Source organism: Euprymna scolopes, chromosome 21 (genome assembly GCF_053919585.1).
Source record: "Euprymna scolopes isolate OS-2025 chromosome 21, ASM5391958v1, whole genome shotgun sequence".
In the NCBI taxonomy this organism is placed as follows: Eukaryota; Metazoa; Mollusca; class Cephalopoda; order Sepiida; family Sepiolidae; genus Euprymna; species Euprymna scolopes.
Genome location: NC_136502.1, coordinates 10,858,140 through 10,886,127, shown reverse-complemented (window position 1 = coordinate 10,886,127; position 27,988 = coordinate 10,858,140). Strand labels below are relative to the sequence as shown.

The window sequence follows — 27,988 nt, the reverse complement described above, 5'->3', positions numbered from 1 at the left end:
TCCTTTGAAAGATAAATATTATCTTTATGGGTTTCTTTCAAAGATAATTAGTAAAACATTCCTAAAATATTGAGTTAAATAATAAAAAAAACTTATTTGCACAAAAAATAACTTAATTAGCCCCCAAAAGCAAGAGATTCTAGTTTCGCTTAAGCAAATACAAACGAAGTCGTCTAAGTGTGGATTCTATGGAAGCCCAAAATGTCAGAATGTCAAAAGGCTGACTGAAAATGACGTCAGATAGTTGGACAGAGGTAGGGAGTGTTGGTTTTCTTTTTCCCTCAGCCGTGCATCCATACATTTCTATCGTGAATGTTTGTATAATTTTAATCATTTTTTCATTTAATTATTTTTCTGTGTTCCTGCTTTTAAATTACATTTTTTTTTTATTTTTCAAGATTATATAAAAATTATGTTACTCTGAGAGTTACACATTCATTCAGGCAAAGAAAAAAATTAGAATCTGTGATATAGAAAGTATGCAAAAAATATAATCTAAAAAAGAGGAAATATTTTTTGCAATTATAATTTTTTTGTATGAAAATATTAAATAAGCGATGCTTAATTCAATGATAATATCCGTAGTTCAAGAAATTAATTTATCTTCAAGTTATATCAAATTTGTTAATACGGACTTTAGGGACATTTTTCGTAATGTTCCTGAAAAAATTAATTTTTCTTTTTTTATTGTTACAATTTTTGATGTTTTATTTTCATAAAAAAAAGCAAAAAATAAATTAATTCATTGTTTTTGTACTACTGAAAACCATAATGTCAGTAAAGGTGTTTTTGTTTAAACAAAATAATACACTTCCACTAAGATTCAAATAAAAGGTATGGATTCATTATATTTCATGATTATTATTTGATAAATACTGAAAATTTTATTAAAATTGGTTAATTTAATGAGTTTTGGTCAATTTTTAAGTAAAGGGAAGGGTCAAAATATTTATACATTTTGAGCATCAGCTATTCATTTTGCACGTACCTAACCATTATGTCTTCTTTCAGAACATTGACTCCAAAATGGAAAAAAAGCAAACTCGCACAATTTCTTTATTTCGATTCAAGCTAGGCTGAGGAGCTGCTGAAACAGCTCATGATTTCAACAAAGCATTTGGCCCAGGAACCACTACTGAGTGCACAACACAATGGTGGTTAAAGAAATTTTGTGGTGGCAATGAAAATCTTGAAGATCATGAGCATAGTGGTCAGCCATCAGATGCTGATAACGATCAATTAAGAGTCTTAGTCGAAGCCAATCCATGCACAACTATTCGAAAACTTGTTTCTGAATTAGACATAATGTATACGACGATTTCCAACCACTTGAGAGAGATTGGAAAGACAAAAACTTGATAAATGGTTGCCTCACAAATCGAACGACCACCAAAAGAAACGCTGTTATGAAGTGTCATCTTCCCTTCTTTATTCAACAAGAACGACCCATTTCTAGACTGAGTTATAACTTCCAATGAAAAGTGGGTTCTTTATAACAACCAGTGATGCTCAGCTCAGTCGTTTGGCTTTAGAAGTGTTGAGGAGCTTTGTCTAAGTTGCACCAAAAGAAGGTCATGCTGACTGTTTGGTGTCTGTGACCAGTCTCATCCATTATAGTTTTTTGAATGCAGGCGAAACCATTACAGCAGAAAAGTACTGTCAACAAATGGATGAAATACATTAGAAAATTTGACAACATCATCCAGCATTAGTCAACAGAAAAGGCGCAATTCTCTTCCACAACAATGCCCGACCGCATGTTATTAAAACGACGCTGCAGAAATTGAACGAATTAAGCTACGAAACTCTGCCTCATCCACCATACTCTCTATACCTCTCACCTACTGATTACCACTTTTTAAGTATCATGACAACTTTCTGCATGAGAAATGCTTCAAAAACATAAGCGATATCTAAACCACTTTCAGTGACTTCATCGCCACCAGAATGCAAGATTTTTTATGTTACTGGTGATAAATACACGTTTTGCATTGGCAAAAGTGTGTTGATTCTGATGGTGCTTATTTCAATCAATAACTTTTTGTCTGAGGCGAGATATGTTCATCTGAATTTAAAAGTTAAAAATTGCAAAAACTTTCTTGTCAACCATGGTAACAAGTTAAATGGCAAAGTTAAAAATAGGCTTATTAAAAAAAAAACAGTTTTATGAAGCAGCACCCCCAATAATTTTAGCCACGAGCCGCCATAACAAAGGTATTAACGTAGTTAAACAATTGCTTTTAATCACTGAAGGGTTAATGCTATTTTATTTTTCATTTATCTAGACTGATTATTTTGCCAAGGCTTAAAACTGAAGTTTATTATTTCACTTATAGATAAAACTTGGATAGGAGAGGTGAATTCACAGTTCACACCTTATCCTTCCAGAGTATTAATCAGTAAACTCAATTGCTCTCAGTGGAACTTGAACTGAGCACACCAGTCCCACGATGCGCTGTCGATAACCACTTTGCCACCTGCACTTCCAAGGCAAGGTTTAAAAGGATGCTAATCGCAGGGATTGATTTTTCAGCCTTTGCATGAACCTACTTTCAAAATGGTTGATATTGCCGAGTCTAAGATCAAAATAATGGCTCTTGCAGTCATTATTGACTTTTATGGCAGGAATTTGATTTTGGTGTAACACTTTAAAGCCATTTTTTGGGGTGCTAATGTTCGCTGCAGACATGGGGTGAGTCCAGAGGAGACAATAAAATCAAATTCCGCAATAAAAGGTCTGTAATGATTTGAAAAGTCATTTTTGATCCTGATCGCCCCCACATTCCCCTTCAATTTCCTGATAACCGGGTCAGTAAAACAATCAATCGATAATAAAGACAACAAAAATAAAACAGGAAGGGCGAAAATAAAAAAAAAGAAGATAAATAAATAATTCAAAAAGAAAATCTGACAGTAGAGCCAACTATACCAATATAAATCACTTAGTTTGATTAGATATCTATGGGGTAATGGGAGGCTGCTAGTGAGTTTCTAAAGATCACTTTGCCAATGGGAAGGGGTCAGTTTATAAAATACTTCCTACCAACCCAAACCCTAATTCCTTCTCTTTCCAAAAATATGACTTTTTAAAAAATATTTATTGAGTGTAAATTTTAAGTAAGGATGTGAATGAGACCAGATGGTTAGGATTATTGTCCATTTTTATGCATGTCTCTCTCTCTCTCTCTCTCTTTGTTTCTCATCTCTCTTTGTTTACCCATCACCCTCTCTCTCTCTCTCTCTCTCTCTCTCCACTTTCTCCTTTCTATTTTCCCCCTCCTCTCTTTCTCCATTTACCCTCCCCTCCCTGTTTGTTCACCATCCTCTCTCTCTTTGGTCATTCTCCTCTGTTCACTCTACCCTCTCTCTTTATTCACCCTCCTATCTCTCTCTTTGTTTACTATCTCTCTCTCTCTCTATCTCTCTCTCCCCCCCAACACGCACACACAGGGCTGACTACCCATTAAGCAAAATAATCACGTGCATAGGGAATCACCATTGAGACAACAAAATAAGCTGAAATAAAAAAATTTTTAGTTCTCCCACAGCAAGAACTTAGACACCAGGGTCGGAAAGTGGAATTGTAAAGTCAATGAACCCGAGGGGAACATACTCTGACTTGCAAACAGTGCCTGGGCAGCCCCGTCGGCATTCCCCGGTAAGGGCACCTCAAGCAATTAGCAATAAACTAACCCCTTTTCAACGAAAGAAGGCAAGACCTGGGAGGGTGGACCTCCTAGAACTGCACAAAACTAAGCTGAATGTATTACCTTTTTCTTATTTTAGTTCGGTTAGTTCTCAGAAATCAAGTAAATCCAAGTGTATTTCCAGTAAATCTAATTGTGATATGCCTGTCCTAGGCTTTGGAAATTGTTTAGATCTATATTTTCGTTTGAAAATCTGTAGTGTGGAAATATCTACCCTTTGTTGGTATATTTAATGCTAAAGCAATGTCTGTTGCAAACAGTACTTTGTATATGATTAGATGAACACAAGTTGTTATCATAACAGAAAGGAAATTGTTGGGTTGTGCTTTTCTCAAGGTTATCTATATATTAATATGATAGCGCACGTGTTATTTTCTGTGTCAAGCTTACATCCGGGTCGTTTAATTGTTATGTACTTCCATTTCTTGTCATAAATAATTTTACCAAGAATTCTTCATAAGTTTTGGTTTCTGTTTCGATTATAGCTGATGGCACTGAAGTCATCTATTTTTTTATAAATAATTTTATCAAGAATTCTTCATAAGTTTTAGTTTCGGTTTCGATTATGGTTGAAGGAACTCAAGTTTATATATATATATATATATATATATATATATATATATATATATATAAACTATTATAAAATTATTATATATATATAATATATAATATATATATATATATATATATTTTTTTTTTTGTTTCATAAGTTTTTATTTCAGTTTCGATTCAAGATAATGAACCCAACTCATATGGATATATTGTTTTTATTTTTGAAATCGTAACTTTATAATATATAAAAATAGATAGAACATTAACTCTATAATAATATATACAAAATCTGCAAGAATTAAAATTTCATATTTAAGCATATTTTACGACTAGGCTTAGCCGGGCGTCCCTGCTAGCTTAGATAAATACTTTTGCAGTTTTCACAAAAAAAGCTACAATAATATCAGGGTGTTTCCATTTACAATGAACATCTACAGAATGCCAACATCAATATATTACATACGAATGAGTCCCCATGTGGAATTTCTACAGGTTCCACTAGTTAATTCATAAATGCTACATATCCAGTTAGGTTTGAGCATGGCATTGAATACCATAACAAATATAAATTAGCCACGGTTATGTGGAATCAAGCTAAATGTACTGAATTGATCTTAGAGGAAGATGAAAGAACTTTCAAGGATTTATTATGACTTTAAGATAAAACTTCATTGTTTGTCACAATTCATTCATTCACGTGATGTTCTGCCTGCGCCAGGCATATACGGCTATCACTTTCCAGCTATCTGTCTCCTTTGAGGTATTCATGAATTCATTGTTGCCCATCATTCACAACAAAATTCACGTTGTTTCTCAAAAGCATTCGATGTATTGTCATAGCTTTCTTTGCAGTTTTACAGACAGTAGGTTGCAGTTTCTTTCTGTCCGAGCAGTGCCCATACTGGGTGATTGTCCTGAAGATTTTCTACCCAGCACAACGAGGTACGAAACCATGATTAGAATTATTCCTTAGTGCTTCCATATTACATCAGTCACTTGCTTTCCATGACCTCACGTTACCCTGATTCCCTGTGGGGAAGGGTGCTGAAGTGGGTTCTTGCAAATACGTCATTAGAAAATAATTTCCTGCTAAAAAGATAGTAAAAAAAAAAAAAAAAAAAAAACTTGACAGCATTGGTTTTTACAGCATTTTTTAATCTGTCCAGATGTTTATACATGCAATTTAAAGATAAGTTTGAAATAGGGCAGATTTTTTTTTAATTTATGTTTTTGCTTGGATTTGATTTCTATTCCATTCGTATACATAAGAAACTAGCTGAAGTACTCATCTATGGGATGTTTATAAAATTTCTTAAACTTAAAAAGTCAGCTTACGACCTTCCTTGACGCCAACCCTGTCATTAGGGGCAAGTTTTGAAAATACCTAAGACAAATAAAGCTGATGTGTATTTTTTAAATACATATTTTTTTACTAAAATTTTTTTCATTATCAAATTGAGCTGTTAAATGTACCCATCATGGTATGAACAATCGAATAAATGACTACAAAGGAAATTATATTTCTTTTGTGCCCGAAATGGGTTAATTATTGCCGTTACCCTTGGTTAATCATAAAGCCACGTTCCAATGTTTACATTAGAAATTATTTCTCCCACTTTTTAAAAATATAATAATAATAAAGCATAGAAAAATTATTATCACATAAGAAATATGTCATATTCCAAAAATCACATAAATTGATCAAGTACTTTTCTTTTAACTAAGAAAATAGTATTTTATAAGAAGTGAGAATGTTGTCTTCATTCGACATAGTTACTGAATAAAGTAGAGACAACTCAATTTAAACTACCGAGATCAAAATTGATTTTAACTCCTAAATATTTTATTATATATATGTGTGTGTGTGTGTGTGTGTGTGTGTGTGTTATCACTGCTAGACAAATTTTGTTTGTATTTTTGGAGATACCATTTAAACTCTCGAACTCATTTTTTTCTTATTTTTCTGGCTGCAATAACTAGGTGTGTCAGAAATTTCGTGAAAATAGTGAATAATTCCACCCCATCTTTCCAAGCTTATAACTCCTCGAAAAATGTAATTCAAGCCCTAATTTTTTTTTTCAATTAAAGGAGCAAGGACCAAGGTTTCATTAAAAAAAAAAAAAGAAAAAAACGTGTTTTTTTTTTTAAAAAGGTTTTAAACTTCGGGTGGTTGTTTTTGTTTTACGGCATATCAATCCTTTTGGGTTATTTAATGCCGAATCCAGTGATTTTGAAGAACAATTTTTTAATAGAGTATATTAGTTTTTTAAGTCCGTTTCTATTTAACCCATAGTTGGGACCCTAACAGGTACTACCACTCCGGATCAGAGTGGACCTGGGAGCAATGGCAATTAAAGGGTGGCTCCACACTCCCCAAAGCCCACAAGCTGGGGCCTCACCAGCGGATATAGTTTAAGGTCATATCCAGGACTTTTAAACTTCGGACTTTACCGGTAAATTTCTAAAAAACAGTACTTTTTTTGTTTTAAATTTGAATATATTATTTATTGACCTTTTCTCTTCAATTTGTGGTATATAAGACTTTGGTACATAAATTAATTATTTACTTTTTAATAGACATTTCAAAATGGGAGGCGTGAATTATTCGACCCCCTGTCTTTCCAAGCTTATAACTACTCGAAAAATGTAATTCAAGCCCTACTTTTTTTTTCAATTAAAGGAACAGGGACCAAGGTTCCATTAAAAAAAAAAATGAAAAAACAAATAACGTGGTTTAAAAAAAAAGGTTTTATACTTCAAACTTTATAGGTAAAATTCTAAAAAACACTACTTGTTTTTTGTTTTAAATTTGAATATATTATTTATTGACCTTTTCTCTTCAATTTGTGAGTAAATTAATTATTTACTTTTCGGTGAGTAAATTAATTATTTACTTTTTAATAGACACTTGAAAATGGGGGGGGGGCGTGAATTAAAAAAAAAAACGTTTGTCTAAAATATTATATTCAGTTTATTGGAAAGAACATTAAATTTCACATTGACCCTGAAAATATCGTAAAAATAGAATCAATAGAAAAAGTTTGATAGATTTTTAAAGTTTAAAAATTGAAAAATATTGAGTTCGAAAAATTCATTACTGTTTTTAAAAAAAAATATTTCTATTACTTTTAAAACAACTTTAATAGTTTATTTTGGAAGTATAATCCATAAAGAAAATAAACAACCCACTTTTAACAGAGAAATTACAAGATTTTTTATTTTATTCGCAGTTTTGTGTTAGGGGTGTCAAAAATTCCTACAAAAATTCTCATACACCTTATGTGACTAAATTAGGATTCAAACTAAAGTGGTATTGAAAATAGACAAGTACTTTGTGTTAGGATTTTCAAATTCGAACAAACTCCAGAATCAAGTTATCTCCTATTATTTTTCTAAAGAAATGACAAAAAATATCAATAATTGTAAACTGTCGGCTTAATTCCTATTTTAACCACATAAATTATTTAACATAACATGGATTTCATCATTAGTCTTTAGGCACCCCCAATGTAAGACACAGATTTAACCCTTGCCATATGTAACACAATGTAACTATAATTTATTTAATACTAGCAGTTCAGCCCGGCTCTGCTCAGGCCCTAATTACTGTTCATAACTTTATGTGCATATGTATATATATATATATATATATTAAAAAGTTTGACCCATGTCCAGGTAACCTACATCTAAAATTTCAAGTGTTTAGACCCAAAATTGGCAGAAGAGTTTGGTAGAGTCTGCAAAAGTCAACTCTTTCAACTTTGACCTCTTGGCAGCTAAACTTTTGCCCAAAACCTGATTAAAAAGCTTGCTGCATGTCTGAATACCCTTTATGTAAAATTTCAAATCTTTAAACCACTGTACGGAGGCCTCTAATTAATAAAATTAACACAAATAATAGCAAAAAACAACAAAAAAAAAGAAAACGATACTTCTCTGATTCAATTAAAGTGACTAGCAGCATCCGTAAAAAGTATGCACAATTATAGATAGACAAAAAAATGATGACATGGCAGTGCATAAAATGTTAGTGATTTTACACATAAATTTGACCAGACCTATTGTCTCTGAAATCTAATTTTGCTTGCAATACGCTTTAGCTAAAGAAACAAAATTTTTTCAATTTTGACCCCCTTTTTTTATCCCTTTTAACCAAGTAAACACCCATAAAAGGACGCCCCACAAAAAACGGAATCATTTGAACTGTTTCACACCATTTTACGACTTACTGTTTCTGAGGAAATGCAATTTGAAAAAAAAAAAAATGGAGACAAACATAGTGAGTTTTATAAATGAGATAATATTAACAGAACAGAACTTGAGTTTAGATACAGGTTAGTTATTTTGCACAAAAAAAAATAATATTGATAATAAAATTAAAAAATTAATAAAAACAAAAACAAAAACACATTCCATTTCCATAAATACATTGAATATTTTAAATTCTAACGACTATAGTTTGTTAAAAAAAAAACCCAACATTCTTTTCATGTCAAAATTGCACCACATTATTTTGAAATGTAATGGTTATGTGTCGTTTGGGGAAAAAAAAGTCACTCATTCCCTGTCATAAACGTATTACATATTTTGAATTCTAACAGCTAACATCAGGTCCAGGATTGAAAATTTCTAGAGTGAGTGTAATAACTGTTTTTTGCATATGAACAACCACTATTTTTTTTGTGTACATGCTGAGTCAAACCTTCCTTGATTTCTGATGCAATGACTGGACCTTGATACTCTGAGTGTTTTACATAAAAATCCTGCAATCTAGCAATTATGATAAATAGCTATATTTTCATGCAGAACAGACAATCCTGAAGCACAATCTTTACGTGCTCAGTTAAGAAGTCCACTTTATTCAACAATAGCAGCTTGCTCTTCTTCTTGTTCTGACCAAGGACTCTACATTGAGGCATAACAACACTGGGATGTGGCCTTCAAAGTCATAAAGAATATTATCTTCCAGACCCAAATTCTTCGACAGTGGAGAACCTAACACTGGCCAGTAATGTGCTATATACATTGACTTTCGCCAGGATTTCTAACAAGGCCTTTTTGATTGCTTTAAGTTTAGATTAAAAGGAAGAACACCATTGACCTGGAACTGCATTATAGCCGTTCTTAAGTGTAGAACCATTCTTAGAAGAATAGAAAAAACGTACTTGTCTCAAGCACAAAAAAGAAAAAAAATGGCAGCATAAATCCAGTCGCAGAAGCTTTTCCAGGTAAAAAATTAATCTAGTCACAATTAGCATAGCGTAGTATGCTTCTTGTGTCAAAACAGAAGAATTCAAAGAGATTCAGTATATTTTATAAACTGATTCTGTTATTTCACTGGTTCGCTCTTATCGCCCAATGGATATGAGTAGAATCACCCAAATCTTGTCATACTCTCTCATTATGCTAAAAATATTACAACACTTGTTACACTTTTATGAAGCATCCAGCATCTAAAGAGTTCTTCACAGTAAATTTGGTAGAGAGTTTCCCAGTAGTTTTGGAGACTATAAGTGACCAACACATATACATACATAGGCCTCCTCCTCCTCCTCCCACTCTATTATATTTATTAGACTGTCTTTATCTAGTGTTAAGAATCTAGTTTTGCTTGAATTTAACCAGAAAATCCATTTTTTTTGTCTATAATAAAATAGAGGAAACAAATTATCTTATTTTGATGTATGTCTCAATCAGGGGAGAAAAGAATTTGTTGAACCCTTAAAGATTTAATCCGATGCTCTAACTACACAGCTATGAATCCTCATGTCCTGAAACTAATGATCTCGTACCATACATGGAATCAGACAAATCGCTGACGTTCTTCTGGCTTGCATAAGGTTTTAAAATTAAAATGAATGGCCTGATTCCTGTTGAATATAGAAATTAGCTTGTGAATATATATTGATTCGAGAAGACCTATTGGTATTTACGCGTTGAACTCTATCAAGTAATGCTTAATTTGCAACTTTGTATCATTATGTATTCATTAATCCAAGTTTCTTTTAATTTTGAATTTTTTCTTTTCTATATTTTTGATATCTCTTATATGTTGACTTGATCAATGCCAAATTAAACTCTCATGTCAACAGTTTATCTTGTACAGAAGTAATGATAAAAAAAATGGGAAAAAGTTATAAACTGTTTATGTCAATAACGCGTTTCACCAAAGTAAGTTGATTCATCAGAGAGACAAAAAATTATAATAATACAAGAAGGTTTCCCGGTGTTGCCCGGTCATAAAATACGCTTAAATATGATATTTTAAATTATGCAGATTTTGCATTTATTATTATAGAGCCAATTCTCTACTGATTATTATATTGTACCCAATATATAGGAGTGATTTTAAAAGTAAAAAAAAGGCCCTATGATTTGGGTGCCATTAACTAGATTCGAAACCAAAACATTTAGTACTTCAGCATTTTTCATAACCATCTAAGCTAACCTTAGATGGGTATAAAAACTTTAAAAATTAACTGGTTTTAACATATAAATGTATATTTGTGCATGCGCAGAGGAGTGCTTTAAGTTGACTTACACTTGCCAAGTTCCAATTTTCAATTTTGACTACATAACAGCTATTTTTACCAGATCAAATTTTTCCGCAAGTTAAAATCCCCTATATATAAAGTTTCAAGTCTGTAGACCAAAACTTTACAGAGTAGTTTGATATAGACTATTCCGCACACGGACGAGGACATTTTTATATATGATGGACTGTTCCGTCAATGTTGACATATAAGCTTTCGCCACAACAACTAAGTTGGTCGGAAATCCACACAGATCATTTGTTTATAATGGTGAAGGCTTTGTGTAGAACCAACCACACTTTTTGGTATTACTGCTAACTTTTGTTGGTGCAGACGACTGCCACAGGAAAAGTTTCCTTCTAGATAATTGTCTTAACGAAGACTGGAGATGCATCTCTCCCAGTGAATTAATGCGCTCCATGGAAATTTCTATGACTAGGCGCGGTAGCTACAGCACCTAGCCTTGCCAAATGAGCACCCATTTGGTACTGGCCAGGCTCAATGGTGCTTAACTTCAGTCATCTGGCGAGGACCAGTGTATCAATGTGATTTTGCCATATATATATATATATATATATATATATATATATATATATATATATATATATATAATTGTAGTGATTCAATGAATTTCAAAAAAAACTTTTTTGAAGTGAAATGTTTCATATCAAAGATTTTTTATTATTCTAAGCAAGACAAAGAATACTTTAGAAATTTAATCTCCTTAGTTTATCTATTATACTAAGTATGCAAAAATTTATTTATGAAAATCATACATTTATTTATTTACTAGCAGATGTATCCGGCATTGCCCAGTATTAAATATAAAGTTAAATTTCTTTTTAAAAAATGAAGTAAAAAAAAACAAAAATAGAAAGTAACTGAGACATGTGCATGTGAGCATTATGTTTTTACTAAACAGTTCACATTTTGAAATTAAAAAAAAAAAAATACTCGAGCTGAGATTAAAACCAAAACCTAAAGACAGTGAGTCAAATACGATAACCATTAGGTCAGCTTTATACTCTTTAAAAAGTGTTTTCAAACCTACTTATTCTTAACATAAGGAAGCTGTCATGTGAACGATTCATGCATGCACAGTCATGAAACAGTTGACAGATAAAAGTCTGATGACTCTCACATACCAATTTTTCAATTTTGACCCCTTAGCAGCCCTTTTTTTCGGATGAAAACCAATTAAAATGTTTTCCACATGTCTGATTCACTATATGCCAAATTTCAAGTCTGTAGAGCAAAAATCTGCTAGTCTAATCTATTATACTAAATATGCAAACGTTTATTTATTTATACATGGAAGGCCCTAATGAACTACAATCGAATATGTTTCACCAGCTGTCATGAAAATTAGTATTTAATAACATTCCTTGTGACGCTGATCTATTCCTTTGTTTGACTCATGGGTCTAGTGGTTGCCATCAATTTGATGTTTAACATCTCATTGTAATACAGCTTCCTATTCCCTATTTTTCTTTCCAAAAGTTGTGGAACTGCTCACTGTTTTCTTCTTATCTATAACCTTGGTCGTTTCAAGGCTAATAAGCTCCTCCTGTCTTTGCGATAATAATATTTCGTTCTTGTTAACTCCTTACATCAAGTGGCTTCATGCCTTGTCGAGAGCGATTTCCATAAAAAATAAATAAATAAAATTTTTTTTTTTAAATCAAGTTCCAAAAATAGGAAGCTTAGTTAGAAATAGATATTGCTAGGAAATTTAGTAGTGACACTCTACAATTGGTATTTAACTATCATTCCAAATTGGTAGGATTTGATACAAGTTGGGTTTCCAAAAGGAATTCAATGCTTTTCAGTGGTCAGGGTTATTTACAAAAGTTCATGTCAATTTAGGATATTTTTCAATTGGTTTCAAAAGAACTGATAAAATCTACAATGTATACTTGTCTTCATTGTTATTTCATTTTTAAACTTGTCTTCATCAGACATAACGCTTTAATCTCTATCTGTACTCTCTACTATTATATAAAAGGAACTTTGTCTGTGTGTGAGTTTATTCCCTATGGACTCGAAAACAGATTGGTCGATTTTTATGAAATTTCACATGAAGGTACGTTATGTGCCTGGCAGTTTTCGTAGATAGGTTTTGGATTGGAATGCCTTTGATAAGTATCCATAATCGAAATAATCTGATGAAAGAAGGAACAGGCGATTTTGACCAAAGTTAACACCTTACACAGCCTAACATTACAAGTGCATTTGAGAAGTTTTATTACCATACTAGCCAAAAGTTCGACATATAAAATCAACAGTAGGTTCTTTGATATAACAGGGATATGTCCGAAATGAATGTTTCTGTTTAGAGCGCAATTGCACCATGATACTTGACTTTTATTTTTAAAACTTCAAGTGAAGCCATTATATAGATAAATAATTTTATAAAATCAACAATAGGTTCTCTGCAGTGCAATGTAGACTACAACGTATTATGAACTAAGTCACTGCTGTGAAGCTTCCTCCTGGTGCACTGCAATGGGTCCCCAATTAGAGCAGGCAATCAATCGATTTGATTGAAAAATGGGCGATTTCACTGATTTCGATGACAATAAAAATATAGGAGTGTGAACATTCGTTGATCATCATTCAATCCCAGGCAACGTCGAGTCTCCTTGCTAGTTCTTAATAGAGATTGTATTATCTCAAAACTAGTTCTTTCTTCGTGAATGAATAACATTTCTTTGTAAAAGACTAAAAGAGGAATCTTGTTCGTTTGTAAACTTTGTCCAGAAAAACCAGACGACTGGAAGCACCAATTTAAAAATAACTGATTCTGCTTTTCTGTAAATAACCATTAAAAAAAGACATCATTTAAATGTTTTGCAAGAAATCGATTGCTGATCTTTATTTTGTATTTGTTCCAGTGTTTAATGAGTACATTGACAATTGATGAATATTTAAAAATACTAACAGATTTAGGTCTGGGGAAAAATAGCATCCAATGTCTTTCCTAAAAAACAGTACAAACAAGACTAAACGGAGACAAGAAGTTTGTTAGCTAAAATGACACTGACTTTTTTAAAGACTGGAGAAAACGTTGGGAAATAAATGTAATAAAATACAAGATAGAACTGTAATGAGAAAGATATCGTGTGAGGAGTTGCACAAAGTCTTTTTTAATGATGATGATGATGTAGTAGTAGTAGTAGTAGTAGTAGTAGTAGCAGCAGTAGTAGTAGTAGAAGAAGAAGAAGAAGAAGAAGAAGAAGAAGATTAGTATAATACCAATAATTGTGGGAGCATTAGGAACAGTCCCAAAGAATTTCAACAAAAGACTAAAAGAAATTAGAATCAAGAGGAAGACTCAGGCTAAGCAATGGAAAGTCATGCTGAAATCTTAAAGAGTTTAATACACAACAACAATTGTAATAGGAAAGATATAGTGTGAGGAGTTGCACAAAGTTCAATTCAACTTTAGAAAAAAAAAAAAAAAAACAACGATGGTGATTATGTTTCTGTTGTTGAAGAAGGAAGAATATGGAACCTGAAGAAAATTATTATAATACCAATGATTGTGGGAAGATTAGGAAAAGTCCCAAAGAACTTGGAAAAAAGTAATAAAAGAAATCGAACTCAAGAGGAAGACACGGCTAGTGCTGAAAATAGCTGTAATCTTAAGGGAAACCCTTGAATCTAGAGTTTAATCTACATCAGTGATAAACACTAACCGGTCATATAGAAAAAAAAAAAAAAAAAACAACAGAAATAAAACAAAAATACAACCAAGAAAACTGAAACTGTAAAATTGTACATTCTACCTAGCCCCCGCCTCCCGTTTTTTTTTTTTTTTTTTTTGTAGTGCCGGCATCAGCTAGCACCACACCAAGTAATCGAAGGATCAAGGAGGATGGAAAGACCAATAGAATGCGAGTACTCACCAGACCTCTACTGAATGAGTGCAAAGGAGACTGGGACCTTGGGGAGGCTAATTGTCACCCAAATGCCGGTAAAGACCAATTGTTATTGCCAGTGAGAAGTCAATGGCAAACGACTGTTGTGATGATGCAAAATCATTTACAAAGGTTATTGAAAGAGGTGAAGAATGGTAATCTGGGAAGACTTGTTTTCACTCAGACTCCAGGGAATATCACTGGTTGTTGTCCGTGAGCAATCACAGTGAGTGAAATGATGATGATAATGACGACGCTAACTACTAAAAAAATTGTTTTATATATATGTTATGTTTTAAAGAAAATCAAATTTGTTAATCATTTAACCAGAAGCTCCAAGGGAAATAATCCAATTTTTATTTTTTTAGTTTACTAGAAAATCTAATCATCTATGATTATTTCCCCTTGCTACAGGTCTGTGAGTTTTGAATGCTACCCATTTTGATGAAGCATTATGTCTTTCTTAAAAGCCTTTTCACAGTAACGTAATGAAAATATTTTGTCTGTTTTTTTGGTTAGTGATATTAATCTGAAATTCCCAAATTACTTTACAAAAAATGTTTATACAATAATAACTGTTACTTGCAGACCAGCATTGCTTCCAACAAAGCCTTCATCAGATGATGACTCTGCATTCAGAGATGGTTTCAGAGCTGAAGCATCATAAGCACTAGCCCAGAGCGCCCCAGTAATATCTCATCATACTTTGTTCGATTGTCATCATTTTATGGGATTGCCATATCCATGCTGGTGCAGATAGAGCTTTCTCTTGTATTTTCTTTATATATTTTTCTCATCTGACAAAGAAAGATTATGCAAGAACGCTGAGGATGAGTTGACAATAAAATCTCGACATTTGACTTCGATAGAAGACAATGGTTTTGCAGTCATTTCGCACACATTGTTCTCATAGAGCTTCATATCTTTTCAACTTGTACTGGTGTGCTCAGTCAAAATTATTCTCAAATGGAATCATTAATTCAACGCCTAAAACTATTATCAAATTAACAGACTAAATAACGATATCGGAATGTTGGTCCATTAACGTTATTTCAGTTAGAATAGGTCTTAAGGTTTGTCAAATGATTATCTTTATCACTTCAAATTCGTTTTTTAAATTTGATTTGGAATTTCAGAGGAGTGAGTTACTAGTTCTTACATAAGCTGTGAGAGAGTGTAGACTGGACTATATAGGTTATTCTTGTTTTCTTTCCCGGGTGCTATCTTTTGAGGAGCTATTGTAGAATAAAAAGACAAGAGTCTAATTCTAACATTTAATAACAGTTTATTGGTTCTCTTTTTTAGGATGACTTGTAAAAAGAAAGGGTTTATGTGTATGGACATAGATGGAAAATTAGACCTGTTGAAAGAGAGAGTTCATGGATGCATGTTAAAGTTAGTAGTAAGAGCGTGGGACCATATATGGACAAGGACAAAAGATTAGAGACAGTCTTGTAGGAAGATAAAATAGTTCAGGTGTGTACCACAATGAAGTCTGTATGCCGAGGTAGCCATGTTGGCTTGATTGTTTTTTTGTTGACCCAAGGCTAAAGACCCGGGCAAAGTTGCACCCCCATCAGAGGAATGTGTTGTCAGGTGAAAGCATGGAAGAAAGAGGAATTTGCCATGGGTTTAACCTTTTATGAACTTAGTCATGTGGTCAACTTGTCTGAGTGATGGTCTTTGATTGGACAAGCCAGAAACGAAGTTGACTGCTACAACCAATCAGCAATGATATTATGAACCAAACATATTCAAAATCTTAAGCCGTGAGTATTTGCTGCTCCTGCTTCTTTTTTTAAATTTGTCTTGGAATTTTAGAGAAGTGATTTACTGGTTCTTACATGAGCTGCACCATCTTCAGCACTTTATTTTCTACATTGTCTAAATCTGTAAGAATCTTCATCACTACCTTTACAAGTATTTTATTTTGAACAAAACCCTTAAAAAATAACAATAAAAACAGGTCCTGGATATAACCTTAAACTATATCTGATGGTGACACTCCAGCTTGCGGGCTTTGAGGAGTTTGGAGCTACACTTTAATTGCCATTGCTCCCAAGTCCACTCTGACCTGGAGTGGTAGTACCTGTTAGGATCCCAACTATGGGTTAAATAGAAACCGACTGAAAAAAAAAACAAATATACTTTATTAAAAAATTGTTCTTCAAAATCACTGGATTCGGCATTAAATAACCTGAAAAGGGTTGATCTGCTGTAAAACAAAAACAAACAAACAATCAAAACAATAAAATGCAGAAAAAAAAATGTAAACTCTTCTATATATTAATACGATAGCATGTGTATGATTTTGTGTCATGCCTACATCTTTTTCTTCTGAGTGATTGTTTAATTGTTAGTAGCCTGGGTGCCTGCCATTGCCTAGGTGTTTGGAGGTGTGTGTTGAGCAAAAAAAAAAAAGTGGTAGTAGGCAGGCAGGCAGGTAGGCCCGGACCCGTGATGCGAAGGTGGCCACCTAATTGCAGCAGGGGATCACTACACTCTTCAGCACATTCAGGTACACTTTGGTGTTGACTTTCAAGCTGACTTTGAAGATGTGAGGTGGCATGATGTGGTCCTCACTTTAAGACAAAGACCATACCTGTGACCGGAAACTGTTTTCATCACTCTAGGCATGTCCCTGTTATGCGATCCATTTTGAGGGTGATGGCAAGGGCCTGTTCATAACTTGGATCCGTATATAGCATGAGTTGTACAGTCGTGCATCTCAAATCTTGCTCGTTAAACATTGTGTCACTTTCAGGTATGATAGAAGGCTCCTATCGCTCTTGGGATTTGTACACAACTAGTAGTCAATTAGTAGATGGTCTGCAAGAAAAAAAAAAAATAAAACCAGTTTTCATCTAAAGGAAATGAAATCATGCCGTCTTTTCTATGGCGACAATTTTATCGTTCCACCCTGTACAATAGAATCAGGTTACGCCAATCATTAGCGGTCATTTTTTTTTTTTTAATTATTAGACTTGCATAAAATCATAAAAAGCTTTTTTGAGGGGTGGAGGTGGGGGTAAAACACTTTATTAAACCCGAAAACTTAAATAAAACCATAAAAAGTTTCTTCTTCTTCATCATTATTATTAAAAATAATTAAAAATATTATTAAAACTAGCTTTTTTTAAGTCTAATAATTTACGCACCTGAAATGCACTTTTACCATTGTTTCTAACTTTAAACTTAAAAGTTAGAAACAATGGTAAAATTACTTTTGAGTTTGAAAATATAATTGATACAAAGTTTTGAAGAAAGTGTTTCTTATTTTTTTTTATTTATTTATTTTTTTTTATTACATTTTCACCCCAAACAAAGCATATTGCCACTTTGTTGTAGGGGGCTACTATCAGGGACATAGGCATCAGGGGTACAGTGTAGGGAGTTGGGCAGCAAGATGTCGGTTCACGTTGCACTTGAACTTCTGCATGTCAGTACAGTTGGGGAAGCAGGGACCCGGAAGGGAATTCCAAAGTCTAGCTGTTCTGGGGAAAAAACTACTGGAGTAGAAGGCTCTCTTGCATCTAGGGATCTCTATTGTGAAGGGGTGGGATTTAGCTGCTTGTCGGGTTTGTCAGGGGTATTTACGTCGAGGGGGCACAAGTGCTTGCAGTTCATCAGAGCATTCACCGTTAAAGTACTTGTAGAAAAGGCAGGGGGATGCAACATTTCGTCAATGGGACAGAGGCTGAAGTTTAGATGACAGTTCAGGACCTATCAGATTGGCGACTCTCTTTTGAACCTTGTCTAGGAACGAGAGACTAGTGGCAGATGCACCAGCGCAAATATGGCAACAATACTCCATACATGGGCGAATGATGGCCTTATAGATGTATAGGATACTTTCGGGCGTTAGTATCTTTCTAGTACGGTAGAGAGAATCTACCTTCTTCGCAGTGGTCCTGGCGGTACTCTCAATGTAATTGTTCCAACTCATGTTTCCTATGAACGTTAGGCCGAGGAGTTTAAAAGATGTACTTTCAGATAAAGAGTCGTTGGCCATTGCTATTGGTGGTAGAGGAGGTTTCTTGTAATTATTGAAGGAAACGAGTTTTGTCTTGGCAACATTCAATGTGACCATCCATTTTTGTCCCCATTCCACTACAGATCGGAGGTCATTTTCTAGTGTTTCTGCCATTTCCTTAGATATGTGTTCATTTGTTTTCCTGTCGTGTCTGTTATAGAGTGTGGTGTCATCAGCATATATATCCATCTCACAGGAAATTTTGTCAGGGAGGTCATTTATGAATATTAGGAATAACAGACGTCCAAAGATAAACCCCTGAGGCACTCCTGCATTTATATCATATTGTTTAGATTTATGACCGTCGAGGACAACCTGGATTTTTCTCTTCTCTAAGAAGGATTTAATTATGTTATGTATTCTTCCAGTGATACCATATGATCTGATTTTCCTGAGAAGACCTTCATGTCATACCCTGTCAAAAGCCGTAGATATATCTAGAGCTACCGCTTTAACCTTCCCTGCTTTGTCCAGTGACTGGTATATATGTTCTGAAATTACAGTTAGGATGTCTGCTGTGGAACGGGCTTGCCTAAATCCATATTGTTGGTCAGTCAGAAGTTTAGCATCTGTAAGGTGGCGGACTAGAGTTTGGTTAATTATGGTCTCAAATATTTTGCCGAAAAGTGGGAGGGGGCTAATGGGGCGATAATTTACTGGGTCAGTTCTTTCGCCTGAATTCTTGAAAACTGGTACTACAGAAGCAGTTTTCCAGCAGGCAGGAAAGCAAGATTCATTAAGGCATTTGTTGTAAATTTTGGAGAGAATTGGAGTTACTTCGGCGGAGCACTTTTTTAATAGCACAGCCGGGATGAGATCAGGTCCACATGCTTTTGAAGTGTCAAGATTTCTTATGATAGCATACACCTGAGAAGGGGTGATTTTCAGATCGTCTAGTGTGGCGTCTGTCTACAAAGGAAAGTCAGGGAGGAGGTGATTGGCAGGGTCCAGTGTCGAGTTGGAGGCAAACCGACTGGCAAGCATGTGAGCCTTCTCAGTTGCAGAGCAAACAACCTCGTGATTGTTGGATAGTGGGAGAATTGTTGATTGCCCATTATTTACTACACTGTTTTAGATTTTCCAGAAGTCACGGGTTCCTAATTTCTGTGCTTTGATGCGTTTTTTGGTGGTTTCAGTAAATTATTTCTTAGCTGTCGCTATTTCTTTCTTACAGTTACTTCTGGCTTCTATATACTTCTGCCTGTTTGAACTTATGTCGGTTAAATTTGTGGTACGCATGCTGCCTTTGCACTATTGCAGCTGCACAAGGAGAAGTAAACCATTGAGGAAAGTGGGGCTTGCTATAAAATTTGCATGTGGGAACATATGCTTGAATTGCCGTTTTGAACCATTCAGACCTCATGTGCGCAATGTTCAGCAGGAAGTGAAAAGATATTTTGCCATGGGGCGTCCCTGATGAGATCTCTGATGGTTTCCCAGTCAGCCTTTTTGGTTTGGGCTCTAAAGTTTAGGGCTATTTCAACCATTACCACTGCATGATCGGCGTTCCCAAGTGGGCTGTGGGCATTAGTTACACAGTCATCGAGAACTGTGGTCAGAAACAGATCTAGAAGTGATGCGTGTTGTTCTTGCTGGTCTGGGAAACGGGTTGGAAACGTAATCATCTGTGATAGGGAATGAGATATAGAGAAATTATGTGTTGTTATACCAGCTGTGTCTGTGTGAGTAGAAAATCCAAGCCAGTTGCTGTGGTGGACATTGAAGTCACCAAATACATGCACTTGTGCACTAGTGTCGAGGAAAAGTGCTGTATCTGTGCTGTCAGAGACTTTGTTTATTAGGGCACAGTCCTGGGTCGAGGGCGAGCGGTAGAGAAAATTAAAATAGCTAATGTTATGTTGCCTGTTAAGTCTAAAGCACATAAAGGCTTGATCATCCGATTCTAGTTTAGTTTCTCTAGTCAAGGGGAGGGTGTTTCGAATATAGACTCCAAGCCCGTGCATATGTCTGTCAGAGTCCTTACGACAGAGTGGGAGATATCCAGGCATGTTAAAGTAGTTAGAGGGGATGGAGGAGTGTAGGTTAGTCTCACTTAGTGCTAAGATATTCGAGGTGTTTGTTAGGAAGAATGCTTCAACATCATTTAAATTAGTTCTAAGTTCACGGATGTTCGTAAATGCAAGCCTCAAGGGAGAAGGCAGGTTGGTTTTGTTTGAGTTTAGGTCTGGTTTTAGCATAATTTTTTATTTTACTGTCATCATATTTTTTTAAGAGTTTCAGTTTAGGTAAGGGGGTGCTGAACAAGTGGTTATGCAGAATACCAGACATGCAACACAAGCAGACCATCAGTTGTCCTTCCATCTACTAGGATTGTGGCCTTGGGATAGCCCACCGGTAATGAGTTCAGGGTCCCTTTCCATGCACGACCTGGCACTACAAACAACCCGATATTATACAACTGTTGATGGAGCAGTCACTCTAAGCGTTATCAAAGAGTTAGGGTCCTGTGCTACCAGTCGGGAACAGCAGTCAGGAACTGTCTATCCGGTACTCTCAACCCATCAGACGATGGTCAACCCAATCTACTTGCACTGCCATTACGGCATTCAAGCACTTCCAAGTGCCTAGTTTAAGGGATGGGATGTGTCGGGAGTGGAGAAAACGGCGTTCATTGCCCTAGTCAGGAAACAAGATCGACCACTGAGTGTTTCTGTCAACTCCCTGTGATTCGACCTCTACACCTGGCTAATAGACAAAGAAGGAGTATGGAAGCTGGGCGATAGACAGTGCCTATGTACTCCTTAAGCAGTTTAGGTTTGCAGACCGGTAATTTGTTTGAGTCACTAGCTCTAGGAAGGTCGTCATCCAAGACTAGAGAGGCCTCCCTCCCCTTAGGTTTAGCTTCAAAGTTTTCCTTCTCCTAGATGGATGACCTGGAAAGATCTACGGGTCCATCAGAACCGAGAGAGTTTTCCTTGCACCTGGGTCCTAATCCAGGTATTTCTGTGACCCCGCGTTAGTAGTTAATGTTACTGGGTTAGTTTATATAGGTTATATATCTACTGAAAAATTATACTCCTCAAAGTGATCACGGGACATTGCTATTCCAATTGTTTGTTACTGGAGGAGGGGGTGAGTAAGAGTTCATGCAGTGGAAGCAGCTAAATTTGCAAACAGATTTGTTGGAAGGAGTTAACGTGGTTTAATGGTCTTTCCTTTAGCTTTATATATATAAAAAAAATCTTCCTTTTCTTATTTTTATGTTGGCTTAGGAATAGGATAAGGCGTTACAGAATGGCATGATATTACGAATTACTAGAAAGAAATTGTATAAGCTCTGGATATTTTAGATGGCAGGAGGGTTAAAGTTGTATATTCAATAGACACAAGTAACGTTATTTTTTATATGAGGTACATTACAGTACAGGTGTAATTGGGAGTAAATTATATGCTATGTTATGTTATGTTGTAAACAGTATGTATAGTACAGTAAATAGATATATGGGCAGATTTCGAATAGATACGAATATATGGAGATTGTATGTTTCCATTTCTAATGAAGATATATTCAGCTTTCGTTAAAAAAAAAAAAAAAATCAAGAAGTTGTATATGCTCATGTTCCGTTCTATCTCCTCTGGGATCCTCCGACCACTGCGTCATATCAGTTAAGATAAAAATGAAATATAATAAATCTACAGACATACCTCTCCACCGTATTGTATACCGATACTCTATGGCAAACTGGGATAGCTTCCGTACATTCATATCTGATCTCCCTCTCTATTCCATGTTTAAAAAGGATGTGTCCTCTATAGTATCAGACCTGACCTAATGGTTACTTGTAGGCATAGACCAATTCATACCATCCAAAAAATTCCAACAAAAACCTAACAGCCAGCCATGGTTCTCCCCCGAATGTGCTGCTGCCATCGCACACAGAAATCACTTTTTCCATAGCTACCAACGTAATAGATGCACTGAAACCAAAGCTGCTTTCAGAACCGCCAGCAACCACTGTAAAAGAGTGATAAAAAATGCAAGAGAACTATATGCGCAATCCATTAAGTCCAAAGTAGCTGAGCAGTGGCTTGGTTCCCACCAGTTCTGGCAAATAGCAAATAGGATCTTGAACAGAAACGTGCGTTCTATCCCAACCATTATCAATGGACCAGAGGTCATCTCGACAGCATCTGACAAGGCCAAACTATTTGCCAAAAACTTTGCGGCAAATTCTACCCTGTGTGACGAAGGCCATCCACTCCCCATATTCCCTCCTATAACAGACAACACGCTATGCAACATACAAATATCTGTGCGTGAGGTCGCCAAGCTAATCAAGAACCTTGACTCCAGTAAAGCAACTGGTCCCGACGGTATTCCAATTATAGAGTTAAAAAAATTACAACCAGAACTTGCCCCCATACTTTCCAAACTGTTTAGGCGTTGCCTTAAGGAGAAGTGCTTCCCAACACCTTGGAAAACCTCATTAGTATGCCCTGTATTTAAGAATTCAGGTGATAAGTCATCCCCCTCTCAGTACAGACCAATAAGTCTCCTGTGTGTCATGAGTAAGTTGCTGGATTCCACAATAAATAGAGAAATAGTCAACCACCTCAGCAGAAATAACCTTCTTAGCGACACGCAATATGGTTTCCGCTCTGCTAGATCTACAGCAGATGTGCTAACGGTTATATCTCATAGGATTAGCGAATTTCTCGACAAAGGCTTCATTTCTAGGACAATTGCTCTCGACATATCAAAGGCCTTCGATAAGGTTTGGCATAAAGGCCTACTACACAAGATTTCCAGCTACAGTATAACTGAAAATGTTTTCTCTATCATTAAGTCATTTCTCTCAGATAGGCTCATAAGAGTAGTTGTTGATGGGCAGAAATCAGAGGCCCACAGTATTAATGCTGGAGTCCCACAGGGGTCCATCCTGGGCCCAACTCTCTTCCTGATCTACATCAACGATCTCCCAAAACACATACTAAAATCTTTCGTTGACATCTATGCTGATGACACGACCATCTATGGCAACACATCAAAGGCCATAAATGATGATGTTCTCTCTGATTCTCTCTCCTCTGATCTTGAGCGCGTGGTACAGTGGGAAAAGAGGTGGCTGGTTACCTTTAATGCATCTAAGACCAAGCTCCTATCTCTACATCATAAACGCTCTGATCCCCATCTGGCATCAATTGAAATGGATGGCTCTCGTCTAAGGGAGGCCCCAGGCTTTGATAAGCTCCTGGGTTTGACCTTTACACCTGATCTTAAATGGAACACATACATCAAGTCTGTGGCCAAGGTTGCTGGGAAAATGGTGGGATCCTTCTACCGCTCCAGAAGATATCTCACTAATGATGCAATTCTCTATCTATATGAGAGCCAAGTACGTCCAATGATGGAGTACTGCTGCCACATCTGGGCGGGGGTTGCTAAAAACAGTCTATCCTGCCTTGACAGAGTACAAAATAGACTCCGTGGCTTGGTGGGGGATGCCCTTTTCACTACCCTGCAACCGCTTTCCCACAGAAGAGACGTAGCGAGCCTGTCATTGTTCTATCGTTATTTCCATGGCAGGTGCTCGTCTGAGCTCCAATCTCTGGTCCCCCCTCGCCAATCTTTCTCAAAAAACACCCGACTAGCTGAAACCACCGTCAATAATTTTCCCCACTCCCTATCTGTGCCTAAATCAAAATGTAGATACCATGAACAAAGCTTCTTTCTTAGAACTGCACGCCTGTGGAACTCTGTTCCGCTTGCCTGTTTCCCTCCCGACTTCAACCTGGATGTCTTCAAGTCCAACACAAACAAATTCCTGATGAACCGCCCGGCCCCCCTAAGTAATGACACCTTACCAATTCTCCAATACTATTGCTACACTATCCCTTTTATTACTGTACACACAGTAACCCTTATACCTGAGTGGCCATTGGGCCTTGATAAGTGGTGAACTCCATGTAAAAAAGAAAAAAAAAGAGATGTTTAGTGACCATGACTTCCAATCGGTCAGAATGAAAAGGTTAAGGGCTGAAAGCTAAGGACCCCCATCGAACACGGGTGTAATGTATGAGTGTTAGTGGCAGCTTGGGGAGTAGAGCAGATTGTTAGTTTTCAGGAGAGGATTAAACTTAGAGAATACAGTAGAATTATTAGAATTTTGAGTGCCAAATAAAAGTTTAATTAGAGAAGAGAAAAAATTTTTTTTTTTTTTTAAATTTAACATGCAAATCAGGCATAGGCAGTCGTCTCGGAGGCAAAGTGCATATTGGGTATACGTAAGAATCCAGCAGGGGTGCTCGCACATTAATGAGAGAAACTATTAGTATATGACGCGTCGGGATTAATAATTAAATTCAGTCAGTTTGGTCAAGCTCAAAGCATTGTGTATCTATTCAGTAATAGTCCTAGCGACGTAGCTAATGTCACTGTGCATTTTAGTTTCCAATATAATTGAAAGTAAGACTAACTATATTCGATGGTTTGATAAGCTAGCAAGGAAACAACTGTTTATTGTTTATTTAGAAGTAACTATTTATTTATTTTTTTCCGTGACAAATTTTTACCGAGATTTTTTTAAAATAAATATTATTAAAGTAGTTTTTAATAAAAAGAAATGAAAAAAAACCCAACTTTTTCCAAACTTTTTTTCAAGTTTAATTGACTTAACTGCTGCTGCTGACGATGTGAGCGTTTTTCTTCTTCCTCTTTTTTCTTCTTCATCATCATCATTAGGAGTTCTCACTCACAGATTACTCATTGACGACAATGTGGTGTTTCCTAGAGACTGGATGATAACAAGTCTCCTCAGATATCTAGTACTCACCACTTACTCGCAACAACCATTAGCCTTCGAATTTTGATGTCAAGAAGCCTCTCTAAGGTCCGAGTTCTTTACACACTCATCCAGTGGAGGTCGGGTTAGTGCTTTCTTTCTCTCCTTGATCTTTCCATCTTCCTTGACCCTTCACTACTATTCTGTGTGTGTGGTGTCAGTTGATGCCAACACTACAATTTTGTTTGGGGGGGGGGTTACAATTATTCGATTTCACTTTTCTTTGATCCGTGTGATATTTCTTTTTACTACTACTACTACTACTACTACTACTACTACTATACAGGTACTTGGCCTTTTGGCCAAGTTCAAAGTGTAGCATCTGTTCTTTAGATGCTGCACTTCCATTTCTTGTTCTCTTTCGGTGGAGAATCAGTTCTTCACGACTGAAACAATTTTTTTATTTTTGTACCTTTTCTCCACGTTAAAAAACGACCCTGGTGTCTAGCTCTGTCCCATGGGGAGGCATAGTAAATAGGTACTACTACTACTACTACTACTACTACTACTACTTTTTCTTTTGCACCGGATTTCCGTGTGTTGGCTTGGACTCGCTCGCTCGGCAGCTGATGTAAACTGTCGGAACATGCCGAGCGGCGATCAAATTTTAAAACGTTTGGAAGCAAAACTAATATCGTATACTAATTACAATGAAAGCAAACAAAAAACTAGAAAGACAATAAAATAAAACATAACAACCTACCGTAAGTTTTATGAATAAATAGTTTGTTTATTTTGTTTATTCAAGAAAATTTTAACGAAAAAATTGGAATTAAAAAAAAAAAATTATGTGTATTGTCAGGAAAACATTTAAATTTCTTTTTGTTTATTTTTTTAGGAAAAGTTGTAAAAATTTTGGGGAAAACTTTGACAATTTTTTATGGTTGGATTGTTAATTTTTTTTTTTTTTTTTTTTTTTTTTTTTCCAATTCATTAAAAGTCGCCTGCTTCGAGTTTTATTACTTAAGCGCGTTCGTTATCGCTTTTTCATTGGCTGATTAACTCGATCAGCAGCGCTCGGCAATATACGGTTTTACGGTGGTTTACGTCAGCTGCCGATCGATCCCGAGCTAACATTTACGGAAATCTGATAAGATAAATGCAGAAATACTGGTATTTTGGTTTTAATAAAATAAATTTGAATTTAAAACTTAATTTTTTAACGAGAGTATGAATTAAAAAAAAAAAAAAAAATCGATCTTGAATCTCGTTTTTGTCACGTGACTGATCGTTTCCTCACATGAAAGTTGTCGTCTGCTTCACTGAAATGTCTACGTTAGTTGTTCACAAGAAACTGTTCATCGCGAAAATGAGATGTCCATTACTAAAAAGAAAAACGGTAATTATTTATTTAAAAAAAAAAAAGTTGACCCATTAATTCGGTATATTTAGAGGAATATCTTACTAGAGTAGTTTAAAAAATCTTTTGATCACCCCCCCCCCGCTCGGACAACAAAAAAAAAAAGAAAAAAAAAAGAAAGGGAAATGAAAATAAAAATAAAAATATTTAAATTAAAAATGAAGAACAGAAAACAAAGAAAGATGTACATAAAATTCAAATTTATTTTTAAAGTAAAAAGTAAAATTAAAACTTTGTAAAGTAAAAATAAAATATAAAGAAAACATTGGTGCTTCTACAGAATTTGAACCGAACTAAACCTAAAATTAAGGTTAACTTTAGTTTAGCATTCGGGTTTATAAAAAGTAAAATTACATAACAGTGTAGTACAGTATAACCCGGATATAAGAAACTTCCTTCCCCGGGTCCTATTGCTCTCTTATATCCGGGTTACACTTATATCCGGGGTTTTATATCCGGGTTACACTATGCATTAACACAAGCTCTAATTTGGAACCAGTGAAAGTGTATCATATCCGTTTTTCTTATATTCGAGTCTCTTATATCCGGTTTACACTGTATAACATAAAAAATAGAGAAATTAACCATACTCTCACGATATTAGACTCCTTGACTTCGACGTGTTATCTTCGCTGCCAAACACTCGACTCATTCTCCACAATTCGTCCTTATCGCAACCACTCCTTATGTGAACATTATATTTTGGAACAATAAACAGTTCGGTTTAAATTCTATAGAAATACCAAAACATTCAATAAAAAATAATTAATTAAATATAAATATTAGGTAGAAAATAGGAAATTAAAAAAGGATTAGAAATATTAAATGAAAAAAAAAAAATGAAAAAAAAAAAATGAAATAATATTAAATAAAAACATTAAAAAAATAAAAATAGTACTTAAGAAATAAGATATAGAATAAAAAGACAGAATGGAAAAGATTAAGAAATGAAAATAAAAACGAATTCAATAAAAACATTATTTAAGCGAAGACAATATTTAAAGTATGAAAACAAATGGTTGCAGTTTGAAATAACTTAACACCTATTGAGAAGAAAAAAAATGGATATGTAAAAAGGAG

At 35.1% G+C, this 27,988-nt stretch overlaps 1 protein-coding gene and 1 pseudogene across 2 annotated transcripts in view; both read left to right on the top strand.

Moving 5' to 3' along the window:
* LOC145241995 (protocadherin beta-13-like) overlaps window positions 1-27,988 on the top strand; it is a 261,453-nt gene that overhangs the window by 28,448 nt on the left and 205,017 nt on the right. Inside the window, exon 1 of one of the 2 annotated variants that reach the window (XM_080104878.1) lies at window positions 26,813-26,887. The exons of the other annotated variant lie outside the window; for it this stretch is intronic. The gene's annotated coding sequence lies outside the window, so the exon portion shown is untranslated. Of the gene's footprint in view, window positions 1-26,812; window positions 26,888-27,988 lie in introns of those variants that run through there. 2 annotated transcript variants of the gene reach the window in all.
* LOC145243225 (U2 spliceosomal RNA) lies at window positions 25,831-26,061 on the top strand (annotated as a pseudogene).